The sequence below is a fragment of the Triticum aestivum genome, chromosome 7A, assembly GCF_018294505.1.
Source record: "Triticum aestivum cultivar Chinese Spring chromosome 7A, IWGSC CS RefSeq v2.1, whole genome shotgun sequence".
NCBI classification, from domain to species: Eukaryota; Viridiplantae; Streptophyta; class Magnoliopsida; order Poales; family Poaceae; genus Triticum; species Triticum aestivum.
Window position 1 is genome coordinate 729,977,330 of NC_057812.1, and position 8,051 is coordinate 729,985,380.

Here is an 8,051-nt window from a genome sequence, read left to right on the forward strand (position 1 = left end):
TACCTTTATATACAAATGCACTATCAAAGATACATCTATATCCACTGCCAGGGAACAAAAAGAATCACACAAATATAATGTTTTATTATAGCCCTGTATTAGTAACAAAAAATAATCTATGTACCAAAATAATCATCCTACTACCACTTTAGACTAGATTAAACACTGTACATTCTATCTTGATATGATCTTCTTAATCAGTCGGCGGCCTCCCTAGCAATTCCGTACACGTTTCATCTGAGTACATGGATCAGTAATGTACTGATATCAACCAGAGAAGCCGTCACAAAATGTTTAACAACATACACTAGGTGGTTCTCTAAAAATAGCAACATGGTATTCCTAGGATTTTTACACTACTGGAGAAGGAACTATAAGTGTCGTCACATTAGTGACGGGCATAGTCTATGCCCCTGCACTGATATTTCGCCCTATGAGCAGTGGCAAGTAAAAAAACGTACCTGCCACTAAAATTTACAAACCAGTGGTGAACGGGAGTTGCCGCCCACCACCGATTCTTTGATCCTGGGTTAGCCATTTCGCAACATTTCTAGTGTCGGGCAACAAAACATTGCCCACAACAAGTAGTAATCGTCAGTGGCGCGTACTTTTTTCCGTCCGCCACTGAAACACACAGTTAATTTGTTTAATTTTCTGCTTTTTTATTTTAGCATGCTAGTTTTATGACCTTTTTACCGTATAAAAATGGTTTCGAGTACTAATTCTTTATTTGAAATATTTGAGTCTTTTTTATTATAGCTTCATATATGTTTTCCTTTCCAATAGGTCCAATTTTGTATGTATCCATGCTGGACTAAACATGCATGTGTCAATGATGGGAAATGTTGTACGTGCTATATATTTTAGATAACCTTTTGATCTTTTAATCTCAGCCGTTAGAATTAGAATCAATGGGGTAATCATTTTAATAATAAAATCAGTTAGTACATTGACTGAATATACATTAAGAAAATATTGTTAGTTAAAACGAGAAAAATATGGTACAACATATCCCGAAAGGCTTGTACTTTTGCTTCGTGTACCATATATAAAAATTTGCAGTATGGTTTGATTATTTTATAAAAATCAAGCAATGGCTTTGGCGCTAGTGAAAGTAGAGATATGTTAAAAAAATATCATAGTCATAAGATGTTCAGCATTCTATCAAAGACTATATATAACCATAGATTCTTAATGAATTTTATAACAGAAATACAACACATTGGATGTGCATGCCAGGGTTACTTCACAACCAAGTGATCTCTCACACATGCATGATATGCATCCCATCTAGCAAATTAAAAATAAATGCATATACCTGAGAAAAAACACATATCTCACAAACGCATACATACATGATATATGTGGAATAGCTGATACAGTCCCAGGTAGTAGCTGGTACCATGAACAATCGAGTAAGTAAGTATGTTTTAGGGAGAGAGAGAGAGAGAGAGAGAGAGAGAGAGAGATGAACGTGCTTGGATTATGCTCAGCCCAAAGCCCTTGATAGTCTCTTTCGAAGTATTAGGGTTTCGGACGAAAACTCATATATTACAAAGGGATTTCATTTTTTTAAACTTATTTTAACTCTAGAGTTTTTGTGCGTTTAATATGCACCATTCAAAGCCACATCATCAATTTTCAACTCTTTTGTGACTTCATTTACTATTTTTCAAGTATTTAATGATTTCTTTAGTTAAATGATCCTGAAATAGATAAGCACTATAAATGAACTCTAAAAAGATTGAAACTTGGCATGGTATCATAATTTCACCAACATAGCATGTGCAAAAAAGTTGAGAGGATTACGTCAAAAACTAGATGCACTTCGTGTACAAATTGGACAATCTCTTTTGAAGTACCAGAGTTTCAGACAAAAACTCATCTATTACAAAGGGATTTCATTTTTTAAACGTATTTTAACTCCAGAATCTTTGTACGTTCAATATGCACCATTCAAAGCCACATTACCAATTTTCAACCCTTTCTTGTCTTCATTTCCTATTTTTCGTGCATTTATTGATTTTTTAGCCAAACGATCCTGAAATTGCGTACTACAAATGAACTCTGAAAATGTTGAAACTTGGCATGGTATCATAATTCCAACTACATAGCATGTGATAAAAAGTTGAGAGGGTTACGTTAAAAACTGGATGCACTTCGTGTACAAACTGGACAATCTCTTTATAAGTATCAGGGTTCTGGACGAAAACCCATCCATTACAAAGGGATTTTATTTTTTTAGCATGTAACTACAGTGATACTCTAGATCAAAGCATCATGAGAATACTTGTGGAGCATTACTATGGCTTTCAACCTAGAATCAAATGTGCAATATATTCGGTTATCTTGTATATGTCGAACAGTTACCTGAACAATCGTACTATCTGATATGTTGTCTTCACTAGAGAGAAAGTCTTCACCTTTCTCACGTGTGTCCCTTTCTTATTGCACCGTAACCATGGATTCAGCCTTTTGTTTGAAGGCAGGAATTTATTGAAACTTTTCATAATCGTCCGACATGTCTGTCTTGTCCTCCACTCCCACGATGTTTCTTTTCTCTGAAAGAACTATGTGGCGCTTTTGGATAATCGTATGATGTATTCTCTTCCTTATCTTTTCTTTTTGTTGTTTTGGTAGACATGTCCTTCACATAGAAAACCTAGCCATATCAGTGGCTAGGATGAATGGTTTGTCTGTGTACCCAAGGTTGTTGAGATCCACTATTGTCATTCCGTACTACGGGTCTACCTATACCCCGCCTCCTAACAGATTGACCCATTTGCACCGAAACAAAGGGACCATAAAATCATGTTCGTAGTCAAGTTCCCATATGTCCACTATGTAATCATGATATGTGTCCTTTGCCGTATTGGTTGTTGCATCAAAGCGGACACCACTGTTTTGGTTGGTGCTCTTTTTATCTTGGGCGATTGTGAGAAATGTATTCTCATTTATCTCGTACCATTGGTAAGTCAATACAGTCAAAGATGGTGTCCTGGCCAACAAGTACAGCTCATCTGCAACAATGTTGTTACCCATGAGATGTGTTTGCAACCAACCGCCGAAAGTCTTGATGTGTCCATGTGTAATCCAGTCGTCAGACTGCTCTGGGTGTTTGGAGCATAGAATATTCTCGTGTTCATTGATATACGGGGTCACCAAGGTAGAATTATGTAGAACTTTGTAGTGTGCTTGAGCCCAATAATGCCCGTCCCTACATATTATTGAATCCGCTCCTAGTGTGCCTTTTCCACTCAGTGTCCCCTCATACGACAATTGAGAGACACCAATCGGCTTAAGGTTAATAATAAAGTCAACACAAAACCCAATTACCTCCTCGGTTTGATGGCCCGTGGAGATACATTCCTTCTGGCCTAGCACGGTTACGAATATATCTCTTTAAGACTCCCATGAACCTCTCAAAGGGGGACATATTGTGTTGAAATACAGGACCCAGAATGGCAATCTCGTCGACTAGATGAACTAGGACGTGCGTCATGATATTGAAGAAGGATGATGGAAACACCAACATGAAACTGACAAGACATTGCACCAAATCGTTGTGTAACCTTGGTAGGATTGCTAGATCGATTACCTTCTAAGAGATTGCTTTGAGGAATGCACATAGCTTCACAATGGCTAATCGAACGTTTTCCGGTAGAAGCCCCCTCAATGCAACTAGAAGTAATTGCGTCATAATCACGTGGTAGTCATGAATCTTTAGGTTCTGGAACTTTTTCTCTGCCATATTTATTATTCCCTTCATATTCGACGAGAAGCCAGGCAATACCTTCATACTGAGCATGCATTCAAAAAAGATTTCCTTCTCTTCTTTGATAAGAGCGTAGCTGGTAGGACCTTGATACTGCTTTGGATGCATGTTGCTGGTCCTCCCGTGCCTACGGTGTATCTTTTGTCTTCCCATACATGCCCTAGAAGCCTAGCAGGTTCACGCAAAGATTCTTCGTCACATGGATCACATCGATTGCACAGTGGACTTCTAGGTCTTTCCAATAGGGTATGTCCCAAAATATAGATTTCCTCTTCCACATGGGTGCGTGTCTCTCAGCGTCATTCGAAACAGATTGTCCGCCAGGACCCTTTCTAAAGATTACTTGTAAATCCTTGACCATATCAAGTATGTCATCACCAGTATGGAGGACAGACTTCTTTCGGTGATCTCCCTCACCTTTGAAATGCTTGCCTTTCTTTCTTAAGAGATGCTTGGTCGGAAGAAGTCGACGATGTCCCAGATACACATTCTTCTTGCATTTGTCCAAATATATACTTTCGGTATCATCTAAACAGTGTGTGCATGTGTGGAATCCCTTGTTTGTCTGTCCTGAAAGGTTACTAAGAGTAGGCCAGTTATTGATAGTTACAAACATGAACTCTCGTAGGTCAAATTCCTTCTGTTTGTGCTCATGCCACACACGAATACCTTTGATATCCCCAACTGTAAAAGTTCTTCAACTAATGGCCTTAGGTACACATCAATTTCGTTGTTGGGCTTCTTAGGGGCTTGGATAAGCACTGGCATCATAATGAACATCCGCTTCATGCACAACCAAGGAGGAAGGTTATAGATATATAGAGTCACGGGACAGATTCTATGATTGCTGCTCTGCTCCCCAAAAGGATTAATGTCATCTGCACTTAAACAAAATCGTACATTCCTTCCATCATCTGCAAAGTCCCACCACTTTCTCTCAATTTTTCTCCACCGCGACCCGTCAGCAGGTACTCTCAACTTCCCCTCTTTCTTACGGTCTTCCTTGTGCCATCACATCAACTTAGCATTCTCTTAGTTTCTGAGAAACGTTTCAACCGTGGTATTATAGGAGCATACCACATCACCTTGCCCTCCACATCACCAGGGTGATCTCGCCTGATCTTATACCGCAATGCACCGCATACCAGCATGCGTTCAAATTTGCATACTCATCGCGGTAGAGGATGCAGTCTTTAGGGCATGCATGTATCTTCTGCACCTCCAATCCTAGAGGGCATATAACCTTCTTTGATTTGTATGTACTGCCAGGAAATTCATTATCCTTTGGAAGCTTCTTCTTCATTATTTTCAGTAGTGAACCAAATCCCTTGTCAGATACACCATTGTCTGCCTTCCATTGCAGCAATTTCAGTGTGGTACCGACCTTTGTGTTGTAATCTTCACAATTTGGGTACAACCCTTTTTTGTGATCCTCTAACATGCGATCGAACTTCAACGTACCCCTTTCACTTCCGCATTCTCTCTGTGCATCAACAATGACTCGAGGAAGATCATCATCGGGCACATCTGGTGTCTCTTGATCTTCAGCGTCCCCCTTTGCAGTATCACCATATTCAAGGAACATAGGATAGTTGTCATCATCCTCTTCTTTTTCATTGTCTTCCATCATAACCCCTCTTTTTCCATGCTTGGTCGAAACATTATAGTGTCGCACGAAACCCTTCTCAAGCAGGTGCAAGTGAAGGGTTTTCATGGAAGAGTAATCCTTCGTATTCCCACAGACAGTACATGGACAATACATAAAACCATGCTGCTTGTTTGCCTCAGCCACCTCAAAAAAATTATGCAGGCCCTTAATGTAGTCGGGGGTGCGTCGGTCACCGTACATCCATTACTGGTTCATCTGCGTGCATTATATAATTAAGTATATCAAAAACCATACAGAACATCATGAATAGAGAAGTGGCCAAATTAATACAATGGTTGCAGGCTTCTCATATCCGCATCTGTGAGCAAAAATAACTATGGGACAAAAGCGTAGCCATGTCAGAAATAATCAAAAAAATATGCCTATCCCGAGGATGATGGAAAGGCTTGTGTGGAACTTTTGAATCTCTTGCTTCCTATATTTTGATGATTGACTGACGCTATTGCTAAACTTGAGGGAGGGGGTTGGTATACTGCCTCATTATCACCATGTCCACTCGAAATGGCTGTAATATTCATTTTCCATTATGGTTTTGATATGTCGATTATTTGAACAAGAACTTATTCATTCAGTAATGCTTTCTGAAATATCAACAGTGGAGCTAGGTCCCGAGTCATGTGAAAAGACTAGGTCAAGATGTGTGGGATCATGGGAAAATATATTTTCTAAGTTGTTCATCATATGTTTTAACACCATGGGTAGTATGAGAGAAGGGTGTCTCATGAGCTAACATACTTCTTGACCTACTATCCTTTCACATGACCCGAGACCTAGCTCCATCGCCAATGTTTCACAAACTTTACGGAATGAATATATTCTTGTTTAAACAATTCTCATATCAAAACCATCATGGGAAATGAAATAGAAAAGACATTTCAAGTGGACAGGGTGATCATGAGGTAGCATACAATGTCCCTCCCTCAAGTTTAGCAATAGTGCCAGTCAATGGAAAAAAGTAGGAAGTGAGAAATTCGAAAGTTCCACACAAGCCTTCCCATTATTCCCGGGATAGGGATACTTTTGATATTTTGTGACAGGGCTATGCTTTTGGCCAAGAGTTATTTTTGCTCACAAATGCGGATTTGAGCAGCCTCCAACCACTGTGAATATTAAAGCTCATGTTGTGCCACGGGTGGCTACTCCTGCTCCACGGGTGGTTGCTCCTTCTTTAGCTGCTCATGCTCAGTCGATAGCTCATTTAAATGAAAGTTGTGGTTGTTCATCATGGAGACCTGAAACCCTCTAGGTGCCATTTTCCCCTGCCACCAAGCTCCCCACTATTTCATTCTCTATCCCCACCTAAAGAGAACACCTATTAGGGTCTATTGATGTGTTCCCGTGAACAAGAAAACACTAATAGAATCTCAAAGAAACAAATGTGCACTACACTAGAGTTATCGTCAAATTATTGATCAAAAGTGGTGGGTCACACAACTCGTTAGCTTAGCTACTTAGCACAATGTACGGAGGGGTTGTCGTGAATCTAACTATAACTAAAAAACTATTTTTCTTCAAAAAAGATAGTAGTGATGGGCCCAATATGTTTTCCATCAATGGTACACTATTATCAGTGGAAAAGGATAATATTGAGGCTAAACATGCTACTTGTTAGTCATATACAACCCACCACTTACAAGCGCAAGTCACAACACGATAGTGACTAAATCATTGCCCTGCCATTTAGATCGCAACTTAAAAAATAGTAGCCCCACCCAGTAAGCTCCTTATTCCTTTCTGCTATGATTTGTCCCTTCTCTAGCTACTAGCACACTTGTCTTCATGATTTGTCCTCCATAGCAACACACACTTCGCTTGTTTCCCCCTCTTTGCCGATAATAAACCCTCTAAGGAAGAAGCCTTGTGCTACCCTCCACCTCCTCAAAATGTTGTCACCTCTGCAAAATCTGTCATAGGTGCCGCCTCTATGAAATTCATTGTGTTTGTCTGAGAGGAGGAACACCCCACTCCAACACCATCTGCCACCCAGTTTATGATGGTGTTCACTTCTACCATACAGATCAGTACTCATCGGCCGATGGTGCAGCATGGTGGAGGCCTTGTCCGTCCGGCTTCTCAGCTCCTATTCTTCAAGCCACTACTCATCATTGTTTTCTCTATTTAGATCCCCAACAATATGGCTTCTCCAAACATCACACACATTATAGGCAGGTGTCAGGTTTGGACCGATCACTGCCTGCTTTTTGTTTCCAATTTGACCACCATTGGCGCACACGTGCCTCTAAATGGTTTGTTACGTCTCCACTAAGTATAGACTACTGACGGGTGTTGAACCCGTCACGGCTGGGTGTTTCTGGTCCTTCACCGATTAGGCATTATGGAGTAGTGTCGGCAGTTCTGGAATTTACAATGGAGAGAGAGAGAGAGAGAGAAGAGAGAGAGTCTATGGAAGAGGGGCTATATTCACGGAGAATAACCACTTAGTATGACCCTATTTGAGGTGGAACAACACACCGTGACATGCCTTGAAGGTGCATGAACTTCTTCTAATTTCAACATACCAAAAACTTATATGATTCTTTAAAACCTACTGACCAAAATATATTCCATATCTATCGAGATTTACACTTATTATATTAGTAAAAATAT